This window comes from Nomascus leucogenys, chromosome 14 (assembly GCF_006542625.1).
Source record: "Nomascus leucogenys isolate Asia chromosome 14, Asia_NLE_v1, whole genome shotgun sequence".
Taxonomy (NCBI): domain Eukaryota; kingdom Metazoa; phylum Chordata; class Mammalia; order Primates; family Hylobatidae; genus Nomascus; species Nomascus leucogenys.
This window is the reverse complement of record NC_044394.1, coordinates 14,333,770-14,350,771: the sequence shown is the minus strand read 5'-3', so window position 1 is coordinate 14,350,771 and position 17,002 is coordinate 14,333,770. Positions and strand designations below refer to the sequence as shown.

The 17,002-nt window shown below is 36.8% G+C and overlaps 1 pseudogene; it reads right to left on the bottom strand.

Annotated features, from left to right (window-relative positions):
• Positions 1-15,247: 15,247 nt before the first annotated feature.
• Positions 15,248-16,026, bottom strand: LOC100595609 (annotated as a pseudogene).
• Positions 16,027-17,002: the final 976 nt, after the last annotated feature.

Genomic DNA, 17,002 nt, shown 5'->3' with positions numbered 1-17,002 from the left:
TCAGATCAGTAGTGCCCTGGTTTACAAAAGAACCAATTCCATTCTCCTTAGAAAAACATACATTAAAAACTCAGTTCTCAAATAAGTTACATAGATAAAGTTATAGAAAAAATAAAGTTGTAAATAATAGGAGAAAACAATGTGCAATAAATAAAAAAAAAGCAATCAGTTAAACTCAGATATATAAAGATTGTAAATTCTCAAAGTTTTATAAAAATGTCAGACAAAAAATGTGAAAAAAATATTTAGAGAGGAAAAATGAAAATCTTGAAGGACATTATTAAAAAGATAACTAGATAGAGGAAAAAAACTACAACTTTTGGATATGAAAAATAAGATTCGAGATAAAAAATTTAATGCATGGAATTACAACTAGTTTAAATGAGAGGTAGTGAACTGCAAACTAAGTATGAAGAAATTATCCAGTATATAGTAGAGAAAAAGAAAAGTATAACATACGGCTTAAAAGACTGGGTTGAAAGAGCAAAAAGGCATTAAGTAATGTCATTTTAGAGGTTCTTATCATGAGATACACAACCATTTAAGTGTTTATGGATAGAAACCAGGGAGTCTGTGACAAGCATGGGAAAATTAAATTTATTTTGACTAAGATCCAAATGAAATTCAACATTTATTTCAATTATTCATGTAGAGAGCAAATCACAATAATATCGCCAGTGTCTTTCACCCTAAAACATGACTACTATTTTTATATCACATTACAGTTGTTGTAGGCATCTCAAGATATTCTTTATACTAATCATTATTCAGAAACTCTGGTAGTTATTGGACCACACTTAGTAATTAGCCAGAGCTTTGTTTTACTATTTTAGTGAAGATGTAAGTATATTAATATGTCATGAATTTATTTGCTTTCTTTTGCCATCGTATATTTTTTTTAAAAAAAGCACTTAAAAATATTAGTATGTGAAGTTGTTCTTAGTCCTTGCCAGACTTCCAGAGGAATCAATTGCAAAAATAAAAATAATTAGAAATGCTTGTCTAATTGGAGCTCCAGAAATATACACTAGAAAGAACATGAATATGCAATATTCAAAGAGATAAAGTTTGATAATTTTACAGAAGTTTTGAAACACACCAATACTCACATAGAGCAATCTGAATGAATTCCAAGATAAATCAAAGCAAAAACTATAAAACACTGAAATGTAGAGAAAATATTTGTAATAGCTAATGAGAAAACACAAAGAAGTGATAATCAAATTATAACAGATTCTCAAGTGAATAGTGGAGGCTTTTCCCATTTTAAACTTGGGATTTAAGAAGAAATTCTGAGAGGTACCAACCTAACTTAATTGCAGAATTTCCAAAAGATTTGAACACAGATGAATTCTGTATCCATCATGGTATAACAGGAAGTAGATTTAACCTTCATCTTTATAGAACCTAGAAAACTTTACTAAATATTAATATGATCACCTTCAGATGTTGAAAAATGGGCAGCTTTATACAGTGATTCCTGAAAGGAAAAAAGGAAGAGGGGACATTACTACAGATCCTAAGGACATTAAAAGAATAATAAAGGGATAGTATGAACAACTCTAGGCCCACAAATTTGATAACCTAAATGAAATGGATGAATTCCTTGAAAAACACAAACTGTAAAAATTCACACAAGAGGAAATAGTTTATCTGAATAGACCTTTGTCTATTAAGAAATTCAACCAAAAATTAATTACCTTCCAAAAGGAAAAGCAACAAACCCAGGTGGGCTTAATGGTGAATTCTACAACATTAAGTAATAAATCATACCGATAATCTATAATTTCTTACCAAAGATAGAAGCACAAAGAGTACTTTCTAACTCATCGTATGAGGCCAGCAATTTCCCAATACCAAAACTAGACATGGACATTACAAGAGAAGAATACCACAGATCAACATCTCTCGTGATGATAGATGTAAAAATCTTCAACAAAATATTAGCAAATTGAATCTAACAATATATGCAAAGAATTATATAACACAGTCAAGTTGGATTTATACCCAGTGTATTTGGTCAGTTCAACATTAAAAAATCAACGAATGTAATCAATCTCACCCACAGGCTAAATTAAAAATCACATAGTAGATGCAGAAGAAGCATTTGACAAAATTAAATACCCACTCATTACTAAAACTCTCAGAAAAATACGAATAAGGTGGAACTTTATCAACTGAATAATGAACACTGACAACCTACAGATAGCATCATAACTAATGATGAGAAATTAGAAACTTTCCTGTTAAGTTCAGGAGCAAGGCGAAAACATACCTTGTCATTACTTCCTTTCAACATTGTACTGGAAATCCTAGCTAATGCAATAAGACAGACAAAAAAAAGATAGAAGATATTAAGATTGAGAAAGGAGAAATAAAAATGTTTTTATTTACAGATGACATAGTTATCTATGAAGAAAATTTAAGAAATAATCAGCAAAATAATTCTTGAAACTAATACACAAATATAGCAATGCTGCAGGATATAAGATTAATATACAAAAATTAATTGCTCTCAAATATTAACAATGAACAAGTGAAACTTGAAATTAAAAACACATTACCATTTACACTATCATCCCCCAAAAATGAAATAATTATGTATAAATCTAAGAAAAAATGTGTGAGATCAATATGAGGGAAGCTACAACACTCTGATAAATGAAACCAGTGAGCTAAATAAATGAAGAAATATTCCACATTCATGGATTTAGAGACCCAATATTGTCAAGACGTCAGTTCTTTCCAGATGTTAGCTTCTTCCCAGTTTGATCTATGGGTCCAATGTGATCCCAATAAAAATATCAGCAAGTGGATATTGAAAACTGATTCTGAAGTTTTTATAGAGTGTCAAATATGCATAATAGCCTACATAACATTGAAGGAGAATAATAAATTAGGAAGGCTATTATATGACTTCAAGACTTTTTATAAAGTCACAGCGATCAAGACAGTGTGATATTGGTATAAAAACAGACAATTAGATCAAAGAAACAGAATAGGGAGTCCAGAAACAAACTCACATAAATATGGTTAAGTAATCTGTGACAAAGGAGAAAAGGCAATACAATAGAGCATAGATAGTCTTTTAAACAAATTGTTCTGAAACAATTGGTTATCCACATGCAAAAAAAAGTATATTTAGATACACTCCTCATGCTCTTTGCAAAAATTAATTCAAAATGAATCATAGACCTAAATGTAAAATGTAAAAATATAAAACTTCCAGAAGACAGCATAGAAGAAAATCTAGATAGCCTTAATCATGGCAATGGCTTTTTAGATATAGCACTAAGGGCATAATTCATAAGATTAATACTTGATAAATCACAACAAACCCCTGTGACATTAGTTAACCTATATAACAAACCTGCACATGTACCCGAACCTAAAATAACAGTTAAAAACAACAGCAACAAAAAAACTTCTGCTCTGCAGAAGACACTATCAAGAGAACATAAAACCTAGAAAAAAAATTTGCCAAAGGTATATCAGATAAAGGACTCGTCCAAAGTACACCAAAAACCCTTAAAACTCAACAATAAGAAAATGAACCACCTAATTAAAAATGGGCCAAAGATCTTAACCATCTCACCAAAAAATCAACAGAGGGCGAATAATCATATGAAAAGATGCTACATATTACATGTCATTAGGAAAAGGCAAATTAAAATGATAAGATATCACTCATGCCCTTTGGAATGTCCCAAATTCAAAATATTCACAACTCAATAATGTGGAGCAATAGAAAAATCTCATTTGTTGCTGATGGGGATGCAACATTGTACAGCCCTTGTGGAAGAGAGTTTGGCAGTTCCTTACCTAACTAAACATACACTTACCATATGATCCAGCAGTTATACTCCTTGGTATTTACCCAAAGGAGTTGAAAACTTATGTCCACACAAAAACTTGCACACATGTTTATAGCAGCTTTACACATAATTGCTAAAACTTGGAGGCAACCAAGATGGTCTTCAACAATTAGATAAGTAAATTGTGATAAATTCAGACAATGAAATATTATTCAGCACTGAAAATAAATAGGCTATCAAGCCATGAAAAGACATGCATAAAATGTAAATGCATATTACTGAGTGAAAGAAGCCAAATCTGAGAAGGATACATATTATATGATTCCAACTACATGTAATTCTGGAAATGGCAAAACTGTGGGAACAGTAAAAGTATCAGAGGATCTCAGTGTTGTGAGTGTTGAGGTAGTTGAGTTGCAGATGGGTGGACAAATGAATAGGTGGAGCACCGAAGATTTTTAGAACAGTGAAAATACTCTGCATGATATTATAGTGATGGGTACATGTCATTATACATGTGTCTTTGTCCAGACCCATGAAATATACATCCAACATAAACCCTTTTGTGAACTGTGAACTTTGGTTGATAGTGGAGTGACAGTGCAGATTCATTAGTTCTAATACATGTACAACCGTGGTGAGATGTTAAGAGTTGGAGGAAGCTGTGGATGTGTGGAAGACAAGGATATAAGGCAATTCTCTGTACTTTCTGCACCATTTTGTTGTGAACCTAAAACTAATCTAAAAGGTAAAGTCTACTGAAAAGAAAAAAAAAAACAAACAATGAAAGTGAGTACTCTAATTGTCCCAATCTACTGTCTGAAAAGAGTTTCCAGGCCACAGTCAAGGAGAAGAGGCTCAAACAAAGTGAGCAGTCTCAGAGTTGACGAGATAGTTCAGGGAGGTCAAGTTAATTTGAATTTCTGAAAAAATGAATAGAGAGGAAGGTAATTACAGACAGGGTGAAAAGATCTGTTGATTTACAGAAGGATTCCACCAAATTCATGACGACATAATGAGTGCATATTCACATGAGGAAACTATCTCATACCAGGAAAAGAACATTAGAAAGGAGCAGGTAGAACAATGCACAGTTATCATATAGGTCCAGGAAATATTTCTGCCCATATTCCTACCAGCCAGTGTGTGAAGACCTAGTAAAAATGAGACATTGGATAGAATTCACCAAAAGGTATGTCCATTTAATGATGGGGTTAAATTTGCTTTAGATTAAAGGCCGCCCTGAACCCACCTATGAAAACTTAACAGCAAGCCTCAAAAAATAATGCAAACAAAATTAATTATATTCCAGAAAACTAAAAATAAATATCTAAAGTAATTCAAGGAATTTAGCATCTGAATTCTAGCATTTAATAAAAAACTACTAGAGATGTAAAGAAGCACAAAAATATGATACAAATTGGAAAAAACAGAACATGAAATGGCATAGATGGTAAAATCAGCAGATAAGGACTTTAAAAGAAGTGTTATAAATGTGTTCTCTATGTTTGAGAATGTAAAGAAAAGCACAACATGACAATCAAAAATGTGAAATTTTTTTAATATTACAAAACAGACTTCTGTAAGTCAAAAAAATCTAAAATAAGAAATAAGCTGAGTGAGATTAATAGTGGATTGGAAAATACAAAAGAAAATATTAATTACATAGCAATAGAAACTATGGGAAATGAAATATAGAGGGAAACACCATTGAAAGAGTAAGCAGGATACCTGTAATATAAAACAACATTAAGTGAGCTAACATAGAGATAGTTGGAATTTCAGAAGGAAAGGAAGTTTGAGGTGGAGGGCAGACATACATAATGAAGAGCACTTTCTAATTTGGTGAACTACAAACTGAAGAACTCAAATAATCTCTAACATAACAAATATTTAGAAAACCAAACCAAGACATCTCATATTCAATATGAAGAATACCAGTAATAAAGAAAAAAACATTAAAGCAGTCAGAGTATTCTTATTGAGTTCCTTTCTGTCTACTGGTAGCGGTTTACAGATTTGCACAAGAAGAGAAAACTAGTGCTATTTTATCTTCTGTCTTTAAACAGGTATATTTGACTGTTTTGTGAGAAATTCTGGCATTTAAAAAAAGACAGCCAGAGAGAAAGAAACACTACATTCAGAAGAATAGAGATTGGAATGACAGCGTATTTCTCATTGGAGGTCAAGCATGTCAGAAAACAATGAATAATATATTTAAATATTGTGAGGGCAGGGTGAACCACCTGTCAATTTAGAATTCTATATACAACAAAAAGTGCATTTCAAAAATTAAAGACCTTTGCAGACAAGTAAAACTGAGAACATTTATCACCAGCAAATCCACACAAAAAGCATGTTAAATAAAATTATTTCAGCAGAAAATAAAATGAGGCTAGAGGGAAATTTAGATTTACACAAAGAAATAAACAGCACTGGAAATGGCCAATATGTGAATACATATAGAACTAATTTTGATTTTTAAAAATCTTATTAAAATAATTAAATATATAGAGCAAAAATAATAACAATGTATTCTGGAATTTATAAAATGGAGAAGAAAAATACAGGACAAAAATTGCACAGAAGACAGGAAGAGAAATTATAGAATTTCTTTTAAATTATGCTTAAAGTTCTGGAGTACATGTACAGAACGTGCAGTTTTGTTACATAGGTATACACGTGGCATGGTGGTTTGCTGCACCCATCAACCGGTCACCTACATTAGGTATTTCTCCTAGTGTTATCCCTCCCCTACCCCCCCGTCCTCTGACAGGCCCCAGTGTGTGATGTTCCCCTCCCTATGTCCATGTGTTCTTGTTGTTCAACTCCTACTTATGAGTGAGAACATGTGGTTTTGGTTTTCTGTTCTTGTGATAGATTGCTGAGAATGGTGGTTTCCAGCTTCATCCATGTCCCCACAAAGGACATGAGCTCATCCTTTTTTGTGGCTGCATAGTATTCCATGGTGTATATGTGCCACATTTTCTTTATCCAGTCTATTATTGATGGACATTTGGGTTGGTTCCAAGTCTTCGCTATTGCAAATAGTGCCACAATAAACATACGTGTGCATGTGTCTTTATAGTAAAATGATTTATAATCCTTTGGGTATACCCAGTAATAGGATTGCTGGCTCAAATAGTATTTCTGGTTCTAGATCCTTGAGGAATCACTACATTGTCTTCCACAGTGATTGAACTAATTTACACTCCCACCAACAGTGTAAAAGTGTTCCTATTTCTCCATGTCCTCTCCTACATCTGTTGTTTCCTGACTTTTTAATGATCGCCATTCTAACTGGCATGAGATGGTATCACATTGTGGTTTTGATTTGCATTTGTCTAATGACCAATGATGATGCGCATTTATTCATATGCCTGTTGGCTGCATAAATGACTTCTTTTGAGAAGTGTCTGTTGATATCCTTTGCCCACTTTTCGATGGTTTTTTTTTTCTTGTAAATTTGTTTAAGTTCTTTGTAGATTCTGGATATTAGCCCTTTGTCAGATGGATAGATTGCAAAAATTTTCTCCCATTCTGTAGGTTGCCTGTTCACTCTGATGACAGTGTCTTTTGCTGTGCAGGAGCTCTTTAGTTTAATTAGATCCTATTTGTCAATTTTGGCTTCTGTTGCCATTGCCTTTATTGATTTAGTCATGAAGTCTTTACCCATGCCTGTGCCCTGAATGGTATTGCCCAGGTTTTCTTCTAGGATTTTTATGGTCCTAGGTCTTATGTTTAAGTCTTTGATCCATCTTGAGTTGATTTTTTGTGTAAGGTGTAAGGAAGGGGTCCAGTTTCAGTTTTCTGCATATGGCTAGCCAATTTTCCCAACACAATTGATTAAATAGGGAATCTTTTCCATTGCTTGTTTGTGTCGGGTTGGTCGAAGATTAGATAATTGTAGATGTGTAGTGTTATTTCTGAGGCCTCTGTTCTGTTCCATTGGTCTATATATCTGTTTTGGTACCAGTACCATGCTGTTTTGGTTACTGTAGCCTTGTAGTATAGTTTGAAGTCAGGTAGTGACTTCAAATTCCTCCAGCTTTGTTCTTCTTGCCCAGGATTGTCTGAGCTATGTGGGCTCTTTTTTGGTTCCATATGAAGTTTAAAGTAGTTTTTTTCCAATTCTGTGAAGAAAGTCAGTGGTAGCTTGATGGAGATAGCGTTGAATCTATAAATTACTTTGGGCAGTATAGCCTTTTTTCACAATATTGATTCTTCCTATCCATGAGCATGGAATATTTTTTCATTTGTGTCCTCTCTCATTTCCTTGAGCAGTGGTTTGTAGTTCTCCTTGAAGAGGTCCTTCACATCCCTTGTAAGTTGTATTTCTAGGTATTCTCTTAGTAGCAATTGTGAATGGGAGTTCACTCATTATTTGGCTCTCTGTCTGTTATTGGTGTGTAGGAATGCTTGTGATTTTTGCACATTGATTTTGTATCCTGAGACTTTGCTGAAGTTGATTGTCAGCTGAAGGAGATTTTGGGGCTGAGACGATGGGGTTTTCTAAATATACAATCATGTCATCTGCAAAAAGAGACAATTTGATTTTCTCTCTTCCTATTTGAATACTTTTATTTCTTTCTCTTGCCTGATTGCCCTGGCCAGAACTTCCAATTCTATGTTGAATAGCAGTGGTGAAAGAGCACATCCTTGTCTTGTGCTGGTTTTCAAAGGGAATGCTTCCAATTTTTGCCCATTCAGTACGATATTGGCTGTGAGTTTGTCATAAATAGCTCTTATTATTTTGATATATGTTCAATTGATACCTAGTTTATTGAGAGTTTTTAGCATGAGGGAGTGCTGAATTTTGTCAAAGGCCTTTTCTGCATCTATTGACATTATCATGTTCATTGGTTCTCTTTATGTGATGGCTTACGTTTGTTGATTTGCATATGTTGAACCAGCCTTGCATCCCAGGTATGAAGCTGACTTGATCGTGGTGGATAAGCTGTTTGATGTGCTGCTTGATATGGTTTGCCAGTATTTTATTGAGGATTTTCACATCAATGTTCATCAGGGATATTGGCCTGAAATTTTCTTTTTTTGTTGTGTCTCTGCCAGGTTTTGGTATCAGGATGATGTTGGCCTCATAAAATGAGTTAGGGAGCATTCCCTCTTTTTCTATTGTTTGGAATAGTTTCAGAAGGAATGGTACCAGCTCCTCTTTATACCTCTGGTAGAATTTGGCTGTGAATCTGTCCGTCCTGGACTTTTTTTGGTTGTCAGGTTATTAATTACTGCCTCAATTTCAGAACTTGTTTTTGGTTTATTCAGGTATTTTACTTCTTCCTGGTTTAGACTTGGGAGCGTGTACGTGTCCAGGAATTTATCCATTTCTTCTAGATTTTCTAGTTTATTTGCATTGAGGTGCTTATAATATTCTCTGATGGTAGTTTGTATTTCTGTGGGATCAGTGGTGATATCCCCTATATCATTTTTTATTGCATCTATTTGATTCTTCTCTCTTTTCTTCTTTATTAGTCTGGCCAGCAGTATATCTATTTTGTTGATCTTTTCAAAAAACCAGTCCTGGATTCATTGATTTTTTGAAGGGATTTTTTGTGTCTCTATCTCCTTCAGTTCTGCTCTGATCTTAGTTATTTCTTGTCTTCTGCTAGCTTTTGAATTTGTTTGCTCTTGCTTCTCTAGTTCTTGTAATTTTCATGTTAGGGTGTCAGTTTTAGATCTTTCCTGCTTTCTCTTGTGGGCATTTAGTTCTATAAATTTCCCTCTACACACACTGCTTTAAATGTGTCCCAGAGATTCTGGTTCCTTGTGTCTTTGTTCTCACTGGTTTCAAAGAACATCTTTATTTCTGCCTTCATTTCGTTATTTACCCAGTAATCATTCAGGAGCAGGTTGTTCAGTTTCCCTGTAGTTGTGCGGTTTTGAGTGAGTTTCTTAATCCTGAGTTCTGATTTGATTGCACCATGGTCTGAGAGACTGTTTGTTATGACTTCTGTTCTTTCGCATTTGCTGAGGAGTGTTTTACTTCCAATTATGTGGTCAATTTCAGAATAAGTGCAATGAGGTGCTGAGAAAAATCTGTGTTCTGTAGATTTGGAGTGTAGAGTTCTGTAGATGTCTATTAGGTCTGCTTTTTCCACAGCTGAGTTCAAGTCCTGAATATTCTTGCTAATTTTCTGTGTCATTGATCTGTCTAGTATTGACCGTGGGGTATTAAAGTCTCCCACTATTATTGTGTGGGAGTCTAAGTCTCTTTGTAGGTCTCTAAGAACTTGCTTTATGAATCTGGTTGCTCCTGTATTGGGTGTGTATATATTTAGGATATTTAGCTCTTCTTGCTGCATTGATCCCTTTACCATTATATAATGACCTTCTTTGTCTCTTTTGATCTTTGTTGACTTAAAGTCTGTTTTATCAGAGATTAGTATTGCAACTCCTGCTTTTTTTTTTTTTGCTTTCCATTTGCTTAGTAAATATTCCTCCATCCCTTTATTTTGAGCCTATGTGTGTACTTTGCATGTGAGATGGGTCTCCTGAATGTAGCACACTGATGGGTCTTGACTCTTTATCCAATTTGCCAGTCTGTGTCTTTTAATTGAGGCACTTGGTCCATTTACATTTAGGGTTAATATTGTTATGTGTGAATTTGATCCTGTCATTAGGATGCTAGCTGGTTTTTTTGCCCATTAGTTGATGCAGTTTCTTCATAGTGTTGCTGTTCTTTACAATTTGGTATGTTTTTGCAGTGACTGGTACTGGTTGTTCCTTTCCATGTTTAGTCCTTCCTCCAGGAGCTCTTGTGAGGCAGGCCTGGAGGTGACAAAATCTCTCAGCATGTGCTTGTCTGTAAAGGATTTTATTTCTCCTTTGCTTATGAAGCTTAGTTTGGCTGGATAAGAAATTCTGGGTTGAAAATTCTTTTCTTTAAGAATGTTGAATATTGTCTCCCACTCTCTTCTGGCTTGTAGGGTTTCTGCCGAGAGATCCGCTGTTAGTCTGATGGGCCTCCCTTTGTGGGTAACCTGACCTTTCTCTGTGGCTGCCGTTAACATTTTTTCCTTCATTTTAACCTTGGTGAATTTGATGATTATGTTTCTTGGGGTTGCTCTTCTCGAGGAGTATCTTTGTGGTGTTCCCTGTATTTCCTGAATTTGAATGTTGGCCTGCCTTGCTAGTTTGGGGAAGTTCTCCTGGATAATATCCTGAAGAGTGTTTTCCAACTTGGCTCCATTCTCCTCATCACTTTCAGATACACCAATCAAAGGTAGATTTGGTCTTTTCACATAGTCCCATATTTCTTGGAGACTTTGTTCATTCCTTTTCATTCTTTTTTCTCTAATCTTGTCTTCTCTTTTTATTTCATTAAGTTGATCTTCAATCACTGATATCCTTTTTTCTGCTTCATTGATTCAGCTACTGACACTTGTGTGTGCTTCATGAAGTTCTCGTGCTGTGTTTTTTGCTCCATCAGGTCATTTATATTCTTCTCTACACTGGTTATTCTAGTTAGCAATTCGTCTAACCTTTTTTCAAGGTTCTTAGCTTTCTTGCATTGGGTTAGAATATGCTCTTTTTGCTTGGAGGAGTTTGTTATTACCCACCTTCTGAAGCCTACTTCTGTTAATTCGTCAAACTCATTCTCATCCAGTTTTGTTCCCTTGCTGGCGAGCAGTTATGATCCTTTGGAAGACAAGGGGCATTCTGGTTTTAGGAATTTTCAGTCTTTTTGTGCTGTTTTCCCACCATATTTGTGGATTTACCTACATTTGGTCTTTGATGTTGGCGACCTTAGGATGGGGTCTTTGAGTGGACATGCTATTCCTTTCTGTTTGATAGTTTTCCATCTGATAGTCAGGCCTCCCTGCTGCTGGTTGGCTGGAGTTTGCTGGAGGTCCACTCTGGACCCTGTTTGGGTATCACCAGCAGAGGCTGCAGAACAGCAGAACAGCAAAGATTGCTGCCTGTTCTTTCCTCTGGAAGCTTCATCCCAGAGGGGCACCTGCTTGATGTCAGTCAGAGCTGTCCTGTATGAGGTATCTGTTGGTTCCTACTGGGAGGTGTCTCCCAGTCAGGATACACGGGGGTCAGAGATCCACTTGAGGAGGCAGTCTGACCCTTAGCAGAGCTTGAAGGCTGTGCTGTGAGGTCTTCTGCTCTCTTCAGAGCCATCAGGCAAGGATATATAAGTCTGCTGAAGCTGCACCCACAGCTGCCCCTTTCCCCAGGTGCTCTGTCCCAGAGAGATGGGGGTTTTATTTGTAAGTCCCTGACTGGGGCTGCTGCCTTTTTTTCAGAGATGCCCTGCTGAAAGAAGAGAAATCTGGCAGCCTGACCACAGCAGCCTTGCTGAGCTGTAGTGGTCTCTACCCAATTTGAACTTCCCAGCGGCCTTGTTTACACTGTGAGCATAAAACCACCTACTCAAGCTTCAGCAATGGCGGACACCCCTCCCCCCACCAAGCTCGAGCATCCCAGGTGGATCTTAGACTGCTGCTGTGCTGGCAGTGAGAATTTCAAGCCAGTGGATCTTAGTTTGCTGGGCTCCGTGGGGGTGGGACCCGCCATGCCAGACCACTTGGCTCCCTGGCTTCGGCACCCCTTTCCAGGGGAGGGAACAGTTCTGTCTCACTGGCGTTCCAGGCGTTAATGGGGTATGGAAGAAAAGAACTCCTGCAGCTATTTTGGTGTCTGTCCAAATGGCCGCACAGTTTTATGCTTGAAACCCAGGGCCCTGGTGGAGTAGGCACTGGAGGGAATCTCCTGGTTTGTGGATTGCGAAGACCATAGGATAAGTGCAGTATGTGTGCTGGAGTTCCTCAGGCTCAATCCCTCACGGCTTCACTTGGGTAGGGAAGAAAGTTCCCTGACCTCGTGCTCTTCCCGGCTGAGGCGATGCCCCACCCTGCTTCAGCTCACCCTCCATGGGCTGCACCCACTGTCCAACCAGTCCCAATGAGATGAATTGGGTACCTCAGGTGGAAATGCAGAAATCACCCACCTTTTGTGTCGATCTCGCTGGGAGGTATAAACCAGAGCTGTTCCTATTTAGCCATCTTGCCAGCAACCCAGAATTTTTCTATGTATAAAGTATTGAATAATTGTAATTAAACCATGATAATTTAAAAGGGTGTCTTGGAAGCCTTAAAACAATCACTGAAAGAACAGGAAAAATAGGTACAGTCAGCTCTTTGTATTCATGGGTTCTGCATTTGTGAGTTCAATCAACCATGGATTAAAAATATTTGAAAAATAATTGCATCTGTACTGAACATATATAGACTTTTAAACGTTGTCATTATATCTTACATGATTGAGGGTAACAACTATTTACATTGCCTTAGGTGTTATAAATAATCTAGAAATGATTTAATGTATACAGGAGGGTGTGCATATGTTATATGTAAATACTGCACTAGCCATTTTGTAACAGTAAGTTGAGCATCCAAGGAATTTGGAATCTTTAAGAGCTCAATGAAATAGTTATAAATACTAATTTAACATATAGGGAAAAAAACCCACAAAACCATAATAGATGTAAACCTATCTATATGAATAATAAAATTTTATGCAAATGCCCTAACACAACAATTGAAAGACAGGGAATATAAAACTGGATTTAAAAAAATCAAGATCCAATTTTCTATTGGCTGGAAGAAAACCACTTTAAATATCAGGACACAGATACATTAATTGTTAAAGGGTAAAAAATATACTATGCAAATACAAAGGAAAACTGGAGTCAGTATATTAATATCAGACAAAGTAGATTTTAGAATAAGGCATATTAGCATCAATATAGAAGGAAATTTTATAGTAAATAAAGTTGATCAAGTGGATAAAACCATCATCCATCAAGTGGATCATCCCTCATCAAGTGGATAAAAGAATCTGAAAATATATATATACATGTGTACACACACATGATATCATAACTTCAAAGTACATTAAACAAATCTGATAAACTTAAGAACGTATAGAAACAACCATAATTATAATCAGAGGTTTCAACAATCATTTATCAATAATTGATACAAAAATAGATAAAAAGTCAGTAAATTTATAAAATACGTAAACATCCTCTTCAATTCACTTAGTAGCTGCCTGACAGATTCTTCTTGCCTGCTGCCCAGATAGAGCCAATTTACTGAGATAGGGGAATTGGAATAGAGAAATAGTGTAATACATGCAGAGCTGGATAAATTGTCCAAGTATTATTACTCAAATCAGTCTCCCTAAAAATTCAGAAACTAAGGTTTTTCAAGGATAATTTGTCAGACAGGAGGCTACAAAGTGGGAAACACAGATTGGTCAGGTTGGGGATAAAATCATAGGGTGTTGACGTGGGTTCTTCTTGCTATTTTCTGTTCCTGGGTGGGAGAGCAGAACTAGTTAAACCAGATTACCAGTTTGGGTGGCACCAACTGGTACATGAGCATGCAGGGTCTGAAAAATATTTTGAACACTAGTGTTAGGTTTTACAATAGTGATGCTATCCAGAGGAGCAATGGAGGGGGTTAGGAGTCTTGTGGTCTCTGGCTGCATGACTCCTGAGCCATAATTTCTAATCTTGTAGCTAATTTGTTAGTTTTACAAAGGCTGTATGGTCTCCAGGAAAAAAGGAGCTTTGTTTTGGGAAAAGGCTGTTATCGTCTTTGTTTCAAAGTTAAACTTTAAACTAAATTCCTTCTATACTTAGCTTGGTGTATGCCCAGAAGTGCCCAAGAGCAGCTTGGAGCTTAAAGGCAAGATGGGGTATGTTAGGTCAGATCTCTTTCATTGTCATAATTTTTGCAAAGTTGGTTTCAACTTCAGCTAAGTAAAATCCATGGAACACTTTACCCTAAAATAAAACATTGAAAAATATTCATTTTTAAACGTGCATATGGAACAATCATCAAGATAACCTATATTCTGAGACAAAAAAAATGAGTTTTGAAACTGCCTTTGCAAAAATTATAACAGTAAGAAAAGTATGACGGTGAAAGAGATCTCACCTAACCAACTCCATCTTGTTTCTAAACCTTTAAACTGCCCTTTTTCTTTCCTGGGCATAGGCTGAACTAACGTTGGAAGGAATTTAATACACAGTTTAACTTTCAAACAAAGATGATAACAGCTCTTTCCCAAAACAAACCTCTCTCTTGCCTGTGGAAGAGACTGCCCTTTAAAACTAACAAATTTGCCACAAGACTAGAAATTATGGTTTAGGAGTCATTCAGCCAGAGGCCACAAGATTCCTAATCTCCCTGCCTGATTGCTCCTAGGAATAACATCACTGTTACAAAAACCTAAAATTGATGTTCAAGATATTGTTCAGACCCTTGTTTTTGTTTGTTTGTTTGTTTTGTGGGAGACCATAGCTTTATTATTACTCATGTCAGTCTCCCCAAACATTTGGAAATCAGAGTTTTTGTTTGTTTGTTTGTTTTCTTCAATTTGAGAGCAATTACTGCTTATTAACCAACCAGCTTAGAAAAATAATCATGGTAGATACCTTCGTTCATTCTTCTAATAAGCCTGTTGATCTGGTCCTCCCTGTTGCCGGAATCTCCACCTTCTACAAAATGGGTGGTCTTCATTCCACCTCATGGAGAAGATAATTTGAAGGGCCACAGGAAGTTATTGGCTTCTTTGAAGTGTTTTCCAACAGTATAGATCTCATGAATCAGATCCTCCATGCAGATGATGTTATATTTACCAAGAGATCGAGCAATCAAAGTGTTATCTGTCAAAGCATTTCGCTTCTTACAGATTTTGCCATAACCACGCTTGTAGATTAGTTCATTTACTGACTTCAGATTTGAGTACCCCCATGCAATATATGGCTCTACAATCCTCAGCATGCTAATTGAAGGCTTTCTGAGTTTCACAAAGATTCCACTGAAGATTTGATAAAGGCGAAGAAGCTGCACACCTTTCAGACGTTTGGGCTCACACCATTGATACCTCTGGTCCTGATGACAAACGCCAATTTGGGTTCTGAAGTTACATAGAAGTTGCCAGCTTTTCTTGCCATCCTCGCCATTCGAATTTCAGTTCTGTACATCTGCCTATATTCCTCGTGAAAGTGCTTTGCTTTTTCGTAGATAAGCTTCCTCCTTGCCTTTCGAAACATCTTTTGGACAAACTTCTTTCTCAGGTGCTTGATCTTCAGTTCTGTGAAATTCCTTCACTGTTTCTTAAGGGTTTCTGGCACAGCAGGAACCTTCTTCTTCTTCTCTTCTACACCCTCCATTGTTCCAGCCAGAAAAAGAGTGGATATCAAAGTTTTTAAGGACAACTTGGTGGGTGGACGGAGGTCAGTGAACTGGGAGTGCTGATTAGTCAGGTCAGAGTTGAAACCACAGGGAATTGAAGTTGTCTTCTTGCGCTGAGTCAATTCGTGGGTGGAGGCCACAAGATCAGATGAACCAGTTTATTGATCTGGGTGGTGCCAGCTGATCCATTAAGTGCAGGGTCTGCAAAATATCTCAAGCACTGGTCTGGAGTTTTGCAATAGTGATTTTATCCCCAGGAGCAAACTGGGGAGGGTCAGAGCCTTGTATCCTCCAGCTGCATGACTCCTAAACCATAATTTCTAAACTTGTGGCTAATTTTTTTTTTTTTTAGATGGAGTTTCACTTTTATTGCCCAGGCTGGAGTGCAATGGTGTGGTCTCGGCTCACTGCAACCTCCACCTCCTGGGTTCAAGTGATTCTCCTGCCTCAGCCCCCTGAGTAGCTGGGACTACAGGCATGCACCACCACGCCCGGCTAATTTTGTATTTTTAGTAGAGATGGGGTTTCTCCATGTTGGTCAGGCTTGTCTCGAACGCCTGACCTCAGGTGATCCGCCTGCCTCGGCTTCCCAAAGTGCTGGGATTACAGGTGTGAGCCACCATGCCCGGCCTCTTGTGGCTAATTTTTTAGTCCTACAAAGGCAGTCTAGTACCCAGGCAAGAAGGGAGTTTGTTTCAGGAAAGGGCTGTTTTCATCTTTGTTTTAAACTATAAACTAAATTCCTCCCAAAATTAGTTCAGCCTATGTTCAGGAGTGAACAAAGACACCTGGAAGAGGAGGTTTGAAGTAAGATGGAGTTGGTTAGGTCAGATCTCTTTGACTGTCTCAGTTACAATTTTGCAATGCTGGTTTCAATTCCTCCCTTTGGGTTTTGTAACACCTTAAACTTAAGGTGTTGGCTAATGAAGATGGAGAAAGGGCAAAGACAGCTCT